This window comes from Pseudorca crassidens, chromosome 1, assembly GCF_039906515.1.
Source record: "Pseudorca crassidens isolate mPseCra1 chromosome 1, mPseCra1.hap1, whole genome shotgun sequence".
NCBI classification, from domain to species: domain Eukaryota; kingdom Metazoa; phylum Chordata; class Mammalia; order Artiodactyla; family Delphinidae; genus Pseudorca; species Pseudorca crassidens.
In genome coordinates this window covers 55853539-55872848 of record NC_090296.1, presented here as the reverse complement: position 1 = coordinate 55872848, position 19310 = coordinate 55853539, and the positions used below count along the sequence as shown (strand labels likewise).

Sequence of the window (19310 nt, the reverse complement as noted above, 5' to 3'; positions counted from 1 at the left end):
CCAGGGTGTGGGTCCAGGGCCTTTGCAGCCCTGTGTGTATGTGGAATTGGCATGGATGTGGGTGTGGGTGTGAGTGTGGGTGTGGCTGCAGGTGTGACTCTGGCAGTGTCCTCGTGAGCATGGGGTAGTGTTGAAGGGTTGCTGGGCTCCAGGGTCCTGAACTGCCTCCCTTGGCTCCAAAAGCCTTTGACTTGCTCCCTCCTCTGGCACCTGGCCCCCTGGCTTTGGGGTGTTGGCTCCTCCAGGGACCAGTGTCCTGACATCCTAGGTGAGGGCAAGCCCAGCAGAGGCTGCCTCAGGACTCTCTAGCATCTTCCCCCACCTCACCAGCATTTGTCCATTTGAACTGGACTGACTGCCCATCCTCCTTCCCTGCCTTCCAAGGCCTGTGGCCTGGGATTCAAGCCACAGCCCCACAGGCCCCCTGGCAGAGCAGCCTGTTTTCAGGTTTGGCCACTTTTGTAGAGGAGGGAGGGGCTGGGTTGGGGATAGCTGTCAGTCACCGGCCCTTAAATAAAGCAGCCAACATACACATACACACAAAAAAATGGTTATTATCAAAAAGGTAAGAAATAACAAGTGTTCATGAGGATATAAAGAAAAGGGAATCCCTGTGCTCTGTTAGTGGGAATATAAATTGGTGCAGCTATTAGGGAAAACAGTATGGCGTTCCCTCAAAAAATTAGAAATAGAACTACCATATGATCTAGAAATTCCACTTCTGGATATTTATCCAAAGGAAACAAAACACTAACTTGAAAAGTTATCTGCTCCCCCACGTTCACTGCAGCATTATTTACAATAGTCAAGACATGGAAGCAAACTAAGTGTCCATCAATGGATGAATGGACAAAGAAAATATGGTATGTATATATACAATGGAATATTATTTAGCTATTAAAAAGAAGGAAATCTTGCCATTTGCAACAACCTGGATGGAACCTGAGGGCATTATGCTAAGTGAAATAAGTCAGAGAAAGATATACCATACAATCTCACTTATATGTAGAATCTAAAAAACAAAAAACAACAACAAAAATGAATGCATAAATACAGAGAAGAGGTTGGTGGTTTCCAAAGGGGAAACAGGGGGTGGGGGACATGTGAAATGGATGAAGGGCACCAAAAGGTACAAACTTCCAGTTATAAAATAAATAAGTCATGGGATATAATATATAGCATGGCAACTATAGTTAATAATATGGTATAAGCATACCTTGTTCTATTGCACTTGAATTTATTGCACTTCACAGATATTACATTTTTTACAAAAATGCAGGTTTGTTGCAATCTTGCATTGTCAGATAATGGTTAGCATTTTCAGCAATAAAGTATGTTTTAATTAAGGTATGTACATTATTTTTTTAGACATAATGTTATTGTACACTTAATAGACTACAGTATCATATAAACATAACTTTTATATGCCCTGGGAAACCAAAAAATTTATGTGACCCACTTTATTGTAATGTTCACTTTACTGCTGTGGTCTGGAACTGAACCCACAATATCTCTGAGATATGCCTGTATTGTATATTTCAAAGTTACTGAGAGAGTAGACCTTAAAACTTATTCATCACAGGAAAAAAAAAATTATATGTGGTGATGAATGTCAACTAGACACTGTGGTAATTATCTTACAATATATATACATATCAAATCACTATGTTTTACACCTTGAAACTAATGTCATATGTCAATTATATCTCAATTAAAAAAAAATCTAATTGGCAATAGCCAAATGATAAAATAGCTAGGAAAAGGTAACAAAAGTTCAAAACCTATATGAAGAAACAACAAAATTTATTTCAGCAAGATAAAATATCTTGTTAAAACAAGAGCTGAATAAATGAAAAAACAAAGCAAGTCTGAATGTAAAATTTTAAAAAAAGAAAAAGAAAGAAAAGGGAAAAAGCAGGTAAATTTCTAAATGTTAACTGACTCTATTCCCCTATCATTAATCATAAAAATCTTATGGGAAAAAATAGAAATTCAAATAAAATTAACATATATTTGTCATAAAAAATCTATTTGTGGGAAAGTATGGATAACAAATGTGTAAATTTCAGAATGAGATAGACAAAAGTTGGGAGGCTGGTTAATTTTCCTCTCCTTCTCCTGCTTCAGCCTTGTGCACTTGGGCATCCAACGTTCACAATGTCAAGCTGCCTCTCAGTCACTGCATTGTTAGCATGCTGTCTTTGTGTGATTCTTTACTTAACATATCAAGTTCAGCAATGGCTTCATCAAAAGCTGACTTAACAATCTTAAGTCTATTGACAGATGAATATGTAAAGAAAATGTACTATACACATACAATGGAATACTATTTAGCCATTAAAAAGAAGGATATTCTACCATTTGCAAAAACATGGATGGACCTTGAGAGCATTATGCTAACTGAAATAAGTCAGACTGAGAAAGAAAAATATCATATGACCTCACTTATATGTGAAATCTAATATAAACTCATAGAAACAGAGTCAGAATTGTGGTTGCTGGGGGCGGGGGCATAATTGGGTGAAGACGGTCAAATGGTATAAACTTCCAGTTGTAAGATAAATAAGTTCTGGGGTATAATGTACAACACGATGACTATAGTTAACAGTACTGTGTATTTAAAAGTTGCTAAGACAGTAAATCTTAAAGTTCTTATCACAAGGAAAAAAAAATTATAATTATGTGAGGTGATGGATGTTAGCTCAACTTACTATGATAATCATTTTACAACATATACATTTTTTAAAGCTTTATGTTGTACACCTTAACACATATAGTGTTATATGTGAATTATATTTAAATAAAACTGGAGGGGAAAAGAGGTCTCTTTGCAAGAGAGCAGGCTTTTTCCAGGAAGTTTAGAATCGCACAATAGAACACAGAGAACTTACAGCCCAGACCCAATACGATAGGATGTTTTTGGTTGCATTTTCTGTTTCTGACTTGGAAAGCTTCTTGGTAGGCTTGCTGTGACTGACCCATAATCCTTTCTTGTCATCACCAGCAGTAAACTGACCAAGTAACAGTAGTAGTCTCCTTTCATTTTCAAGTAGAAGACTTTGCTCTGGGTTTGTGAAACACTGGGGATGAAGAATTTTTTCCAAAAGAGACAGTAAATCATTTTCAGATATCTCGGAGATCACTTTCAATTTTCTCTCTGTATTTTCAAGCCATTGGAACCTTCCATCATTTTCTCAGTACTTGAGATAACCCTCCAAGATGATCTATGGGCTCCAGAACATTTTCATAAGCTACTGAGAGAAGATTAATTTGGCTTCTTGCTCAGTTACAGACTTCATGCAGGCTGCCATGTCAACATATCACTCAGCTTGCTTGCTCAGTTTGGCCTCTGCACCAGCATGTTTTCATCCGTGACTGGAAGCTTGTGCCAGAAGTGGATGGTGGTGGATGGAGAGGAGTCCTGCTGGCTCTGAGCAATGGCAGTGGGGAGGCTGAAACTGTTCCTGGACCTCGCTGCTCACAGGCTCTGTGTTTCTGTCTGCAATTTGTGGCAAAGTGAATATGAAAGAAGTAATAATTGTGTTACGCCTTGATCCTTAAATTCATTATAATAGCTTCTTTTTCCTTGTGGAGGATTCCAAACTGATCCTATGAACTCTTGCAGAAATTTCAGCTCAGGAAATGATAAATGTTTATCCCATCACCAACCTCTTTAGTAAATTTTTCTCCAGTCTTTTACAGGGTTTGGGAATAATTCTCACTTATTCAGGTGATCGCCTGGGTTTGACTGCCTTGGGTCACTCTGTTTCCTTCTAAATCACTTTTACCACAAGTACTGTAACCTCCATAGTTACAACAAAGTTGTATATAATACAACAAAAGTTGTACATAATCAGCATTTCCTATAATTGATGGTATCACTTAATTCTTAAATTCACCTCTGTGGACAAAGAATGTTGCCTGTGATATCAAAAACAATAGACTTTGCAGCCATCGAGCCACTGGCCACTGCAGCAGGGCCCACACCCTGAGGGGATTCAGGTTGGAGAAAGCAGAATACTGGACCTAGATAATTAAGGTGCCTATCAAAGGAAGGATTTCAATGAGCTCAGACTCTCTTGCATCTTCCCATACATAGAAAAGCACTAAATTCATGAACACAAGACTTCTGGTGTTTCTTTAATTAATAGTAATCTTTTCATGTTCTAACTACCTGGTTTTTGTTTGTTTGTTTTTTTGGCAAAAACTTCTGTATATTCTTGCTCCTCCCTTACCTCTTCAGAATAGTCCCTCAGGGCTATCTGAGAGCCTATCTCCCCAGCTTAAGTCCTCAGTATGTCTGCCAAATAAAACATAATTCTCAACTTTTAGGCTGTGCATTTTTTTTCAGTCAATACCTAATTAATGCAAATATTTCAAAAAATGAATGTTTTTCTTGAAAGTAACATGCACTTTACTCAGTCACTGAAAGGAACAAAACTGGGTCATTTTTAGAGACATGGATGTACCTAGAGAGTGTCATATAGAGTGAAATAAGTCAGAAAGAGAAAAACAAATATTGTATATTAACGCATATATGTGGAATCTAGAAAAGTGGTATAGATGATCTTATTTTCAAAGCAGAAATAGAGACACAGATGGAGAGAACAAATGTATGGATACCAAGGGAGAAAGGGGAGGGGGGTGGGAGGAACTGGGAGATTGGAATTAACACATATACACTATTAGTACTATTAGACAACTAATGAGAACATAATGTATAGCACAGGGAACTCTACTTAATGCACTGTGGTGACCTAAATGGGAAGGAAACCCAAAAAAGAGGGGATACATGTTTATGCATAGCTGATTCATTTTGCTGTACAGTAGAAACTAACACAACATTGTAAAGCACCTATACTCCAATAAAAATTAATTAAAAAAAGAAAGTAACATGCAGTATGTACTTTTTATTCTTCTACCCTATGTTAGAAGAATGAACAAAACTTTAAGTTACTCTTAAATATATTTAAGAATATATTATTTCAACATAATTTAGCAAAATGTGGCATAAATTTTTGAGATTAACACATAATTTCTAATTTTATACATTAAAAAATCCAAAATAAAATATTTTATAATTTTTGAATATATTCATAGTAAAGCCAACTGTGTTGAATAAAGTCAGATATATTAAAAGGATAAAAAATTAGAATCCATTTAGCTGTCAGAAAAAAGAATCATTATTACAAAACCCAAATCATCATAAATCACAGTAATGAGCCTCAAGTAGAACTATTACATTGTATTATGCTGCAGTATTTCAGGTCCTTAAAATAAGTAAAATTGCATGTATTTTAATATAAAAAGATACCATATACCCGTCCTCTAAGTTATTGCTTTCCATCACGATGATGGATTTATGTTAATCAGTTTCATCCTCTTTTGAGTAGTTAAATCTACAATTGTCAAAAACAGCAAAGGTTAAGTAGGCTAGACTTCTGAGTGATATTCCCAGTAATCTGTTGACCAAGATGGCCTGAGGCCTTTAAAGTTCCCCTCAGTTTGACTAAATTGTAAACAGGTTTTTTTTTTAAGACTATAAACGTCTGACCTCCCTTTTCTTAGATCAAGTACTTTAGAAAGCTTTCAATCATAAATTATTTCTCTGTCCCTTTGAGATATAAATTTTCTCCTAGCCTTTTGTCCATTTTACAATTCAAGAATGTCTTTCTCAGGGACCTAGGAGCCATTCCTTTGAAATGTAATCATCAAGAAAGATAGGGACACTATCTCCCAGTCTTTGTGGGAGGATAGAAGCCTATCTTCCACAATTAGCAAACACAGATGGCCTAACACATTGACCAACCTCCTCTGAAGTCTTCCAGTACTTTTCCATCAGCTTGCCCCAGGGCTTAAAAATCCTCTGGCCTTTTGTTCCCCAGAATTCGGTTTAATCTCTCTACCTTGTTGCAATAGCCTCGAATAATGTCTTTCTTTCCTGCTTAACTCTGTCCAGTACAATTTTTCTTTGACACCGTTTATAGAATTTTTCACCTTATCCAAGAAATGTACCCATTAATTGCCAATTTTTTGCAAGGTTCTATCTTAGGCACTATCAAAATGAATGCTCCCCCTTAGAGATTACATTTGAATGTAAATATAGAGTGTCCTAATCAAGACTATAATTTAGAACAAGTTTGTCTCCAGTGTTTTTAGGTTCTTTGTTATTACCTTCTCTAGCGAAAAGGAGTGTGTTTTCACTACATGCAGGCACTTCAGAAGAACACATGGAGTTGCAGAATGAAAAAAAAAAAAATCCAAATCCTCTAGCCAAACTGACTTATTTTCTTAGAAGTCTTATGGTTTTACGTTTTATATTTAGGTCTATAATCCATTTTGTGCTAATATTTTATACAATGCAAGCTAAAGATCAGAGTTCATGTTCTTTGCTTTGTTTTGTTTTTGACATATAGGTATCCTATTATCCCAGTCTATTTCTTGAAAGCAATGACCCTTTCTCCAGTTAATTGCCTTTGTGTTTTTGTCAAATATGTTTTTCATATGTATGAGTCTATTTCTGGACTCCTCCTATTCCGTTGCTTTATTTGTTTAGCTTGGTGCCAATACCACTCTGTCTTGATTATTGTAGCTTTATAATAAACCTCGATATCAGGTAGTATTAGCCATTCATTTTTTTTTCTTTGTTAAGCATCTTTAAATTTGGGGGCTACATGTAGTTCTGTACACAGATAGGGTAGAGGGTCCTCAGAGAAAGAGAACCAAGCATAGCTTTCTTGACATAAGAGAAGATATTTTTGGCCTAAGACATTTTGTGATCTAAGCCTGGTCACAATGCTTGTCCTTGAACAGGTCCCAGCAATTAATAACATTAAGGGAACAAAAGAATGTAGGAACAAAGGACTGTTATCAGGCAACAACAGTAACAATAGTAAAGATAATATATCAGTTGTAAAGACTCCCAGTTCTATTTCAATGTTAAAGATTAGCATGAAGTGCTCAACCACCAGATCAACTGGAAATTAAGGGAGGAGGATGTTGACCTTTTCTGACCCTCCTGACTTCAATCAACTAAAGCTTAGACACTGAATATGAGTCCCTTCGTGAATATACATGTACCCTTAGCTTAAAACTTCCCCAACTTTGCTGTTCAGAGAGATGTTGCTTTGGGAAAGATCCCTGGTGCTCTCCTTACTTGCTGCAAGTAATAATTCCTTCCTTCTCTTGATCTTTCATTTGGCTGTGTCTTTTGGCTCGACCCCCACAAAGAGGCAAACCCAATTTTGTGATAACCATTCTGTAGCATTTCTATATGAATTTTAAAGTCAACTTAGTAATTTTTACCAAAACAAATATCCTGCTAGGATTTTGATTGTAAATTTGCTGATCACAGTATTGATCTTTCAGACCATGAGTATGGTATATCTCTCCATTTATTTAGGCTTTCTTTAATTTCTTTCTGTAACATTTTATAATTTTAATGTATATATCTTACATATTGTCAGATTTACCTCTAAGTATTTAATAACTTTGATCCTATAAGTGGCATAGTTTTTCATTTCAATGTGTGAATATTTATTGCTAGTAATTTCAAAATACAATTATTCTTATGTATTGATCTTGTTTCTACATGCCTGATAAACTTATTTACTAGCTTTAATATAAAGCTGAATAGACATAGTGAAAGACATCCTTGATTTTTGTCATAGGGGAATGCATTCTCTCCTGATCATAGGGGAAAAGCATTCCTTCTTTCATCATGATGTATTATGTTAGCAGTGGGATTTTTTATTTTAATTGGGGTATAGTTGCTTTACAATGTTCTGTTAGTTTCTGCTGTACAAAAAGATGAATCAGCTATATGTATACATATATCCCCTCCATCTTGGAACTCCCAACCAACACCCTATCCCACCCATCTAGGTCACCACAGAGCACTGAGCTGAGCTCCCTGCCCTATACAGCAGGTACCCACTAGCTATCTGTTTTAAACATATAGTGTATATATGTCAATGCTAATCTCTCAGTTCATCCCACATCCCCCTTCACACACACACCCCCCGCCGTGTCTACTTGTCTGTCCTCTACATCAGTGTATCTATTCCTGCCCTGCAAATAGGTTCATCTGTACCAATTTTTCTAGATTCCACATATATGCATTAATATACAATATTTGTTTTTCTCTTTCTGACTTAATTCATTCTGTATGACAGACTCTAGGTCCATCCACATCTCTACAAATGACCCAATTTCATTCCTTTTAATGGCTGAGTAATATTCCATTGTATATATGAACCACATCTTCTTTATCCATTCCTCTGTTGGTGGACATTTAGGTTGCTTCCATGTTCTGGCTATTGTAAATAGTGCTGCAATGAACATTGGGGTGCATGTGTCTTTTGAATTATGGTTTTCTCAGGGTATATGCCCAGTACAGGGATTGCTGGGTCATAAGGTAATTCTATTTTCAATTTTTTAAGGAATCTCCATACTTTTCAACAAAGTGGCTGTATCAATTTACATTCCCACCAACAGTGCCAGAGGTTCCCTTTTCTCCACACCCTCTTCAGCATTTATTGTTTGTAGATTTTTTGATGATGGCTATTCTGACTGGTGTGAGGTGATACCTCATTGTAGTTTTGAGTTGCCTTGCTCTAATGATTAGTGATGTTGAACATCCTTTCATGTGTTTGTTGGCAATCTGTATATCTTCTTTGGAGAAATGTCTATTTAGGTCTTCTGCCCATTTTTTGATTGGGCTGTTTGTTTTTTGGATATTGATCTGCATGAGCTGTTTGTATATTTTTAGAGATTAATCTCTTGTCAGTTCCTTCATTTGCAAATATTTTCTCCCATTCTGGGGGTTGTCTTTTCATCTTGTTTATGTTTTTCTTTGCTATGAAAAAGCTTTTAAGTTTAATTAGGTACCATTTATTTTTGTTTTTATTTTCATTACTCTAGGAAGTGGGTCAAAAAAAGATCTTACTGTGATTTATGTCAAAGATTGTTCTGCCTACGTTTTCCTCTAAGATTTTTATAGTGTCTAGGCTTACATTTAGGTCTTTATTCCATTTTGAGTTTATTTTAGTATATGGTGACAGGAAGTGTTCTAATTTCATTGTTTTACATGTAACTGTCCATTTATCCCAGCAACACTTACTGAAGAGGCTGTCTTTTCTCCCTGTATATTTTTGCCTCCTTTGTCATAGATTAGGTAACCATAGGTATGTGGGATAATCTATTGTCTTTCTATCCTGTTCCATTAATCTATATTTCTGGTTTTGTGCCAGGACCATATTGTCTTGATTACTGTAGCTTTGTAGTATAGTCTGAAGTCTGGGAGCCTGATTCCTCCAGCTCTGTTTTTCTTTCTCAAGATTTCTTTGGCTATTCAGGGTCTTTTGTGTTTCCATATAAATTGTAAATTTTTTTTGTCCTAATTCTGTGAAAAATGCCATTGGTATTTGATAGGGATGGCAAGACTGTTACAAGAGACAAGGAAGGACATTACATAAGGATCAAGGGATCAATCCAATAAGAAAACATAACAACTGTAAATATTTATGCACCCAAAATAGGAGCACCTCAATCCATAACGCAAATGCTAACAGCCATAAAAGGAGAAATCGACAGTAACACAATAAGAGTGGGGAACGTTAACACCCCACTTACACCAATGGACAGGTCATCCAGACAGAAAATAAATAAGGAAACACAAGTTTTAAATGACACTAGACCAGACAGACTTAATTGATATTTATAGGACATTCCACCCGAAAACAGCAGAATACACTTTCTTCTCAAGTGCACATGGAACATTCTCCAGGATAGATCACATCTTGGGTCACCAATCAAACCTTGGTAAATTTTAAAAAACTGAAATAGTATCAAGCATCTCTTCTGACCACAACACTATGAGATTAGAAATAAATAACAGGAAAAGAAACTGTATAAAAAACACACACACAGGGAGGCTAAACAATATGCTACTAAATAAGCAAGAGATCACTGAAAAAATCAAAGAGGAAAACAAAAAATACAAACAAATACATGATAACAAAAACACAATGACCCAAAACCTATGGGATGCAGCAAAAGCAGTCCTATGAGGGAAGTTTATACCAATTCAATCCTACCTCAAGAAACAAGAAAAATCTCAAATAAACAACCTAACTTTACACCTAAAGCAACTAGAGAAAGAAGAACAAACAAAACCCAAAGTTACTAGAAGGAAAGAAATCATAAAAATCAGAGCAGAAATAAATGAAATAGAAATGAAAAAAACAATAGCAATAATCAATAAAACTAAAAGCTGGTTCTTTGAGAAGATAAATAAAATTAATAAACCTTTTAGCCAGACTCACCAAGAAAAAAAAGGAGAGGATTCAAATCAATAAAATTAGAAATGAAAAAGGAGAAATTACAACTGACACCGCAGAAATACAGAGGACCATAAGAGACTACTACAGGCAACTATATGCCAATAAAATGGACAACCTAGAAGAAATGGAGAAATTCTTAGAAAGGTACAAGCCTCCCAGACTGAACCAGGAAGAAACAGAAAATATGAACAGACCAATCACAAGTAATAAAGTTGAAACTGCAATTAAAAATCTTCCAACAAGCAAAAGTCCAGGATTGGATGGCTTCACAGGCAAATTCTATCAAACAGTTAGAGAAATACTAACACCCATCCTCCTCAAACTCTTCCAAAAAATTGCAGAAGGAACACTCCCAAGTTCATTCTACAAGGCCACCATCACGCTGATATCAAAACCAGACAAAGATATCACAGAAAAAGAATATTACAGGCCAATATCACTGATAAACATAGATGCAAAAATCCTCAATAAAATACTAGCAAACAGAATCCAACAACACATTAAAATGATCATACACCACGATCAAGTGGGACATCCCAGGGATGCAAGGATTCTTCACTATATGCAAATCAATCAATGTGATACATCATATTAACAAATTGAAGGATAAAAACCATATGATCATCACAATAGATGCAGAAAAAGCTTTTGACAAAATTCAACACCCATTTATGATAAAAATTCTCCAGAAAGTGGGCACAGAGAGAACCTACTTCAACATAATAAAGGCCATATATGACAAACCCACAGCAAACATCATTCTCAATGGTGTAAAATGGAAAGCATTTCCAGTAAGATCAGGAACAAGAAAGGATGTCCACTCTTGTACCTCTTATTCAACATAGTCTTGGAAGTCCTAACCACAGCAATCAGAGAAGAAAAAGAAATAAAAGGAATCCAAATTGGAAAAGAAGAAGTAAAACTGTCACTGTTAGCAGATGACATGACACTATACATAGAAAATCCTAAAGATGCCACAGAAAACTACTAGAGCTAATCTATGAATTTGGTAAAGTTGCAGGATACAAAATTAATGCACAGAAGTCTCTTGCATTCCTATACACTAACAAGGGAAGATCAGAAAGAGAAAGTAAGGTAACAATGCCATTTACCATTGCAAAAAAAGAATAAAATACCTAGGAATAAGGAGGTAAAAGACCTGCACTCAGAAAACCATAAGACACTGATGAAAGAAATAAAAAATGACACAAACAGATGGAGAGATATACCATGTTCTTGGATTAGAAGAATCAATATTGTGAAAATGACTATAGCAACAGGAGTTTTGTAGATGTCTTTATCAAGTTTAAGTAAGTTTCTTTCAATTCCCAGTTTGCTGGCAGTTTTATCAGCAATGGAGTTTGGATTTTGTCAATTGCATTTCTGTGTGTCTATTGGGATGATCGTGTATTTTTTTTCTGAATGTTGGTTAGTTATCAAATGTGCAAACAACCTTTCCCTCTCAGATAAAATCCACTTGTTTATGATATATTCAACTTATGTATTATTGGATTTGGTTTGCTAACATTTTATTAAGGATTCATTTTTCATCTATATTCTTAAAGGATATTGTGTAGTTGTTTTATTCTTTTTTGTTTTTTTGTTTTTTTTAAATGTTGGTGTCATCAAATGAATTGGGTAGTATTCAGTCCTCTTCAGTTTTCTAGGGGAGTTTATGTAGAATTAATATTATTTCTCCCAATGTCTGGTAAAATTTCCTGGTGTTTTCTTTGTGTTAAGAAATGCAAATTCAATTCTTTAATAGATATAAGGCTTTTAAGATTATCTAGTTTTTCTTGAGTGAGCCTTTAATAGTTTATGTTATTCAAGGAATCTATTTTCTCTCAGTAGTCAAATATATTGGCATAGAGTTATTTATAATATTCCCTAAATATATCTACTGAATCTGTAGTGATGTCATCTCTCTTTATTCCTAATTTGTGTTTTCTCTCTTTTTTCTTGGTTAATCTAGTTAGATGTTTATCAATATTATTAGTCTTCTCAAAGAACCAGCTTTTGGTTACATCATTTTATCCTGTCTTGCGTTTGTTTCAGGCATCCTACTCTGTCCCTGTTAATCCATCTTGACCAGAAGCAGAGGTCTTAGCATGTGTGTTTTATAATTGATTTGAATCCTTTTTTGATAAAGTCAGGAAATAAATTCACACCCACTCAACACATTCACATACGTGCACGTATACACACACACACACACACACACACACAAGTAAATGAACAAAATCTAACTATTCTCACCATGTAATGTCTTTTATTCTCATTCAGCTTAATGCTATAATGCTAACTTCTATTACTCCTGGACCTCTATATCTTACCTGCCCTGTCCAATTCAAACTATAACATATTCTGTCACCTCACTTTTCATATGCCCTCAGAACACATATTAATAGGTATTCGTCACTCTATTGTTTAAGCCAACAACATGTCATACCCTTTAGGTCTGTCATTTCCCAGAACCACTGTTTTCTCAATATGTCTTATGCCATTTGCCCCATAACCTGACCTAAATATGCCTATCCTGACTGCAAGAATTTTGATAATATCTATAAAATATAATGATATTAAGAAAACTTTTAATTCTGAGAAATAACACATATACAATTTAGGGGGGCAGAAAGAGAGTATACGAGAAGACAACTGCAAGGGCAAAAATGCAGAAATAGTGTTTTTCAACTAATGACAATATAATTTAACGTAACTTTTTATCCTTTGTAAGTGAAACCGAGTAGGATCCTTTGGGGCTCCTGGGCATGGAAGCCTTTCTGTGTCCCCTGTTCCTTATCTTTAGGGAAAAGACTCCAGCCTCTATGACCTTCCCTAAGTCCCAAAGGGCAGATTTGAACAGTTGCTACAAGGAAGGGAGGGGATGCAGAGACAAGGGAGGAGTAGCCAAAAAACAATAGTGCAGGCTTGGGACATCATCCTGGTTCCACCTCAAGGGATACACATAACAATATCTCTGAGCTCTTTGCAGAACTAAAACCCCCAACAAATGGATGATGTCAGCATTCTTCATTCCAGAGAAGACCACCTGAGGCCGGATTAAAGGAGTGCAGGTCCTACACACACCCTAATCTTATCAGCAACCCCACCCTTGAACCATTGCCATAAAACTCCTCCCTCATTGGAACACACAATTTTTGAGGCAGGAGCCTGCTGTGTCCCCCTTTGCCTGGCAAAACAATAAAGCTATTCTTTTCTACTTCACCCAAAACTCTGTCTTCAATATTCAATTCAGCACCAGTGCACAGAGGCTGAGTTTTCGGCATCATAAGTACCATTACTAACATGATTTTTAATGTCAAACTTTTTGTAGAAAAGTTATGTGATGCTATTAAATTCAAAAGAACAGCAAGTTCATGTTCATGTTCATGATTCATATTCTCTGAAGGAATACTGACTTTGAAAAATATGAGATTTTACATAAGTGCTGCCATATTGCTCTATTCTTAATGGAAATATATCCATGTTTTATCTCAAAGATTTTTTAAATAAAATATTTTTTGAAAATAAATAATACCCCAATTAGATTATATAAATCTATATTTACCTAGTCATGTATGCCTAATTACAATTTAGGAGCATATATCCAAAGCCAGAAAGAAAAATCTGTTTATTCCCAAAATGGTCTTTGAAGTTGGTGAACTATTCATTCAAATATACTGTGAGGACACTTATCATCCTACTCAGTTCTAAACAAATTCAGTGACAGCTTTCCAAAACTTTTATAGAAAATATACAACAATCTTAAACATAGGCCCATCCCTCAGTAAGAATATAATCTGATTTCTTTCCCAAGCAGAGTTAGTAGCACCCTCATCTCTGTCCCCAGTGGCACTTTGAACTGTCAGGGAGGAAAAAGTTTTCCTCTACTCTTCTAGGTTCTTCTGGCTGGTCTAAGAATTAACTTGACATAGGACAGATTAACAGGAGAAAACCAAACGAAGTTTAATAACATATATACCTAAGAAATCCAGGAAAACTGAGTAAATCACAAAAATGGCCAAAGTCCTTACCTTAAATACTTTCCTCACCTAAAGAGGATGCTAGGGTGGGGAGAGTCAGCTTTGGGAGGTTACCAGTATTGGCAACTGGGTGACTGTGATGCAGATTTAAGTCTTGCCTTCTCCATTGATAAGACTTTTAACAGACTTGGTCATCTTCCTCTTCCAGGACAAAGAGGGAGACACCCTTACAAATGGGAATTTCCCTTACAAATGTAAATGTTTCTTACAAAGGGGCAACTCCTACTTGGTGTTCAGAGCCTTTCAGAGTGCCACTTCTCAGAATGTAACCAGCTAAAAACTATTAATATGCTAAAGAGATATATTTTAGGGTGGCAAATTTTCCTCCCTTGCAGAACAAATTCTTTCTATTTCAAAAGTGCTTGCTTGACTCTATAGTTTATGTTTTGTTTTTGTTTTTAAGTAGTGAGAAATAACTCTCCCCAACTAGATCAGAACCTCTTTAAAGGGAGGAAACATGTTTATTTTCATCTTTATCCTTATGCTCTGCAGGGTGTCTGGCCTATGTTTAGAGACTCAATAACTTTCTACTGAGTCCATGAATGAATTAGAGGATAAATAAACAAAATAATAAATAGATTTAATACAAATAAAGATATCCTATGGCTTCATAGAAATCCAACATTCACATCTCTTTCATATAAGCACATTGTTTTTCAGGATTTATTTTCTTTTCAGATATAATATAGATATATAGATATATATGATATATATGTTAATAATTAACTACCTCAGAGATACTGTTAATCAGAACTCATTTCTTCCTTCCGAATCAAGTGCATGACTCAGCTCCTAAATTATCCGTGGTAAAAAGGTACTGGATCTAAAACAAAGGTGTCTGAAATTCTTTGACCAAATTTTAGCTCTGAAACTATTCTTACAAAATGGTGGTTGGGCATCCAAAAAAATCAAGCCACTTTATTTACTTCATTTTTCAAAGTAAATGGATCTGTTTATGTTAATAGAAACTAGAAAATGCCATGAACATTTTTTTTTAATATGTGGCAGAGAAAATGCTATTTATTCATCCAATTATTTCATATTCTCACAAGCACAGCTAAGCTTCACTTCCCAGCCTCCCTGCATCTAGAGACCATAATATGGACAATTCTGACAGAATGTGAGCAGCTGGGTTGCATCACTTGTAGCCTGAGGAAGTAAAGATCAGGTGCGCCTTTTCTGTGCTCTGTGTTCTCCTTCCATGCTGTTGGAATAGACTCCAAGATAACAAAGTTGCAAGATGGAAGGGTTTGGGCCTCTTAGCCCCTACCTGGAAAGGAGCTGTGCAGGACAGCAGCTCAAACTGCAACTTGCTATAGCCTTAGCAGGAAGTACACCTTTGTTATTTAAAGCCACTGAGGTAAGAGTTTGATTTTTTTTTTCCCCTCAGCATAGCTAAAGCTACTTTGTCTAATAAAGTTAAAACTCACTAATATTAAGTAAAATAACCTCTGCTGTTGGAATAACTATAATTGCAATAAGTATAATTTGAGGGATAAATCCCTTTATTTTTCAATAATACTTTAGATTTAGTAACTGACTCAATGCCATAGCTTAAAACTTGTTCAGATTGTTCATTTTTTTAAAAAGCTATATGATTACATTTTATCCTTTTAATTGGAAATAAAGGCAAAAAGCAAAATTGTAATGGAATAATAATTACTAAAAAGTTTCTACAGGGAAAACATTTTCTAAGGGGAAAAAATATCACTTTGGGTGATGCTATTCTCACCTCTCTTCCTTCACTGTCACCTTAGTATTATCATAAACATTAATGACACTGACTAAGCTTCTTCCCATTTTTCTACTCCTTTATGGAGGTTTGCCCTCTCCATAGTATTTTACTTTTAATAAATGCCCAGGGAAGTAGATTGTCCAGCTGTGATAACACCTGAACTGAGTCTATATCTCAAGAATGTTTTCTCAATTTGAACACAAAAACAGGATTCTAATCCTTTTATATGATGAGCAGACATTCACCTTCTAAAAAATCTGATTTTGGTATACCTTTCAGCCAACTTTGACAAAACTCCACAATCTAAATGTGTAATATTATAACACTTCAAAATATAAAGTCAAATCAAAAATCAAAATCTAAGTAAGAAACATCTAAAGTAAAGAGTGATTCATGGTTTTACGTCTAATGTTTTTTTGTACATGGATTGATCTAGTTTAATTTAAGGCGAGTAAAATGGTAATTATATGACCTTAATTTAAAAGTGTATTTTCTTCAGAGGAACTTAAATGAATTTCTAGTTGCAATTTTATTAATGCTTCAGTTAGGTAATCTTGTCTTTACTTAACCGAAGGACAATTTTAACTTCCAAAAGTATATGACAGCAATACAAAATACCCAAGATTTCCAAAGACTGAAGCTACGAGCAACATTAATACATGAGGAGTTATATTAGTATATAACCTTGCTAAAACGGGGAAATTGATTAAATAGGAATATAAACAAATAAGCTAGATCTGTTTCAGATTCTGATTCCAAAGTAAGTTGGATGATTTTATATCAGCCCCCTTGATCAATCTAAATGAGCATCTCTTTATAAAATGAGAGGGGTAAATCAAGACAAACTCTCACAGCAACAAAATGCAAATCTAGCAATAATTTTCTCTCTGGGTCCAAATTGGAAACGATAGAGAAGAAAACAAGCCTAATCATCTCTTGTTACCTAACTAAATCTGGGTACTACAAGGCAATGGTAGTGATAATAATAATAACAACAACAAAAAAAAAATACACACACTCACAGACACCTGCACACACCAGGCTACACAATGCCTTCTCAATGCCTTGCAGGTGTCAAAGTGAGCTTCTGTAATTCCTCTATTTTTTATTCATTTGAATTTTTATGTCTTTTAATTTACATACAATAAATTTGCTCTTTTTTGGTGTAGAAGTCTATGAGTTTTAATGAATGCATAAAGTCTTAGAACAACCACCACAATCGAGAAACAGAACAATTCTATCAAAGAAAATTTTCCCATGTTGCCCCTTTGTGGTCAACATCTCACACACTCCCAATCCCTAGAACCTGCTACCTACTGATTTCTTTTCTGTGCTTATAGTTTTGCCTTTTCCAGAATGTTTATACTGCCGATGAAAAATTAATTAATAGTCAGTCTAAGAAAGAAGTAGGGAATTTTATTCGAGCCAACCTGAGGGTTATAACCTGGCAGTCTTTCAGAAAGCCCTGAGGATTGTTCCACTGGTTAGAGGTCAAAGCACAGTTATACGCGTTTTCAAAACAAAGAGTCACACATCAAAGTAACAGATTGACAGTTTACATAGTCCAGATCTGCACATACAAGGTGAGTAGTGGGTCATCGTGACCCCTTACAGGATTTAGAAAGGAATGTTATCTCTTAAGGAGTTACCTTGCTGGCACCAGAACTGCTCTTTTCAGTTGAGCAGGCATTCCTGTGTCTTCTAAGGAGGTCTAGTTAATGTATAATGGAGATGCACAATGCACTCTAAAGAGAGATAGTGGCCCAAATGGGCAGAGAGAATTTTATATTCAAAAATTTTCTTATCCTGCCTTAAAAATAACTTTATCTCATATCTTTATACAGGGAGAGAGAGAAGAAAGAGAATGAATTATACAATAGCCTTTTGTGTCTGACTTCTTTCACTTAGCATGATTCATTTGACATTTATCTATGTTATTGGTTTGTATCAATAGTTTATTCCATTTGATTAATGATTCATTGTATGGATATACCATAGTTGGTTCATCCACTCACATGGTGAAGGATACTGATTGTCTCTGTTTTGGGCACTTATAAATAAAGCTGCTATAAACATGCACTATAGGTTTTGATGTACACATAAACTTTTGTGTCTCTTGGGTAAATACCTAGTAGTGAGACTGCTGAATCATATGGCACAAATACATTTAACTTTATAATAAACTGCTCAATTGTTTTCCAAAGTAGTTGTACCATTTTGCATCAACAATGAACAATCATTCCAACTGTTTCACATCCTCACCAGGAATGGCTAATGTCAGCTTTTTGTTGTTTTGTTTTGTCTTGTTTTAACTATTGTAACATGTGTACTGGTACTGTACTTTTAATTTTAACATGTGTACTGGTACTGTAATTTTAATTTTTGTTTCCCTAATGACATATTATGTTGAGCATCTTTTCATGTGCTTGTTTACCATCCTCATATCTTCTGTGGTAAAAAGTCTATTCAAATATTTTGTCTACTTTTGAATTGGGTGGTTTCTTTTCTTATTTTTGAATTTTGAGTGCTTTTTATACATCTTGTGACTACTCTTGAATTGTAATTACAAGAGGCAATGAAATCTCCATCCAGGATCTTATCAAGAAACTCTTACACATAGTTCAGGTGGCTTGCTCAGAATATTGTAGTAATCTATTGTAGCAGTAAATCAAGTCATGTTTTATCTAATCATGCTTTTTTTCTACCTCTACTTCTTTGATGAGAATGTAAATTGGTGTAGCTTTTTGGAATTTTGCCAATATCTACCAAAACTTGAAAATGTTTAAACCCTTTGACCTAGTAGTGCTATTTCTTAAAAAATTAGTCAGAGTTACTTAGTGCATCAAAAGTGGACTTATTGACTTAGAATGATGTTCCTTATTGGTGTTCTGAAACCGTTATTGGATAATAAGTTTTAGCAAAATTACATGCATAGATTGATCAATTTTTTAAATAAAAATTATATGCAGATCTACTCATTCAGTAAATATTTACTAAGTGTCTTCTGTTTGCCAGGAGCTAACTGTGCTATGAACAGGGAATACAGAGATAAGCAACCATGTTCTCAGAAAAAAAAAACAATTACATAAAAATGCATAGACCTTATGGATAGAAAATAAAGTGGCAATTTGAAGGATAGAAAGAAAATCATTATCATGCAAAATATAGCTCTAAGAATCCCCAATTAGT

At 35.1% G+C, this 19310-nt stretch overlaps 1 pseudogene; it reads right to left on the bottom strand.

Moving 5' to 3' along the window:
• Nucleotides 1-2098: 2098 nt before the first annotated feature.
• On the bottom strand, nt 2099-3373 carry LOC137227568 (14-3-3 protein zeta/delta-like; annotated as a pseudogene).
• Between the last annotated feature and the right edge of the window lie 15937 nt (nt 3374-19310).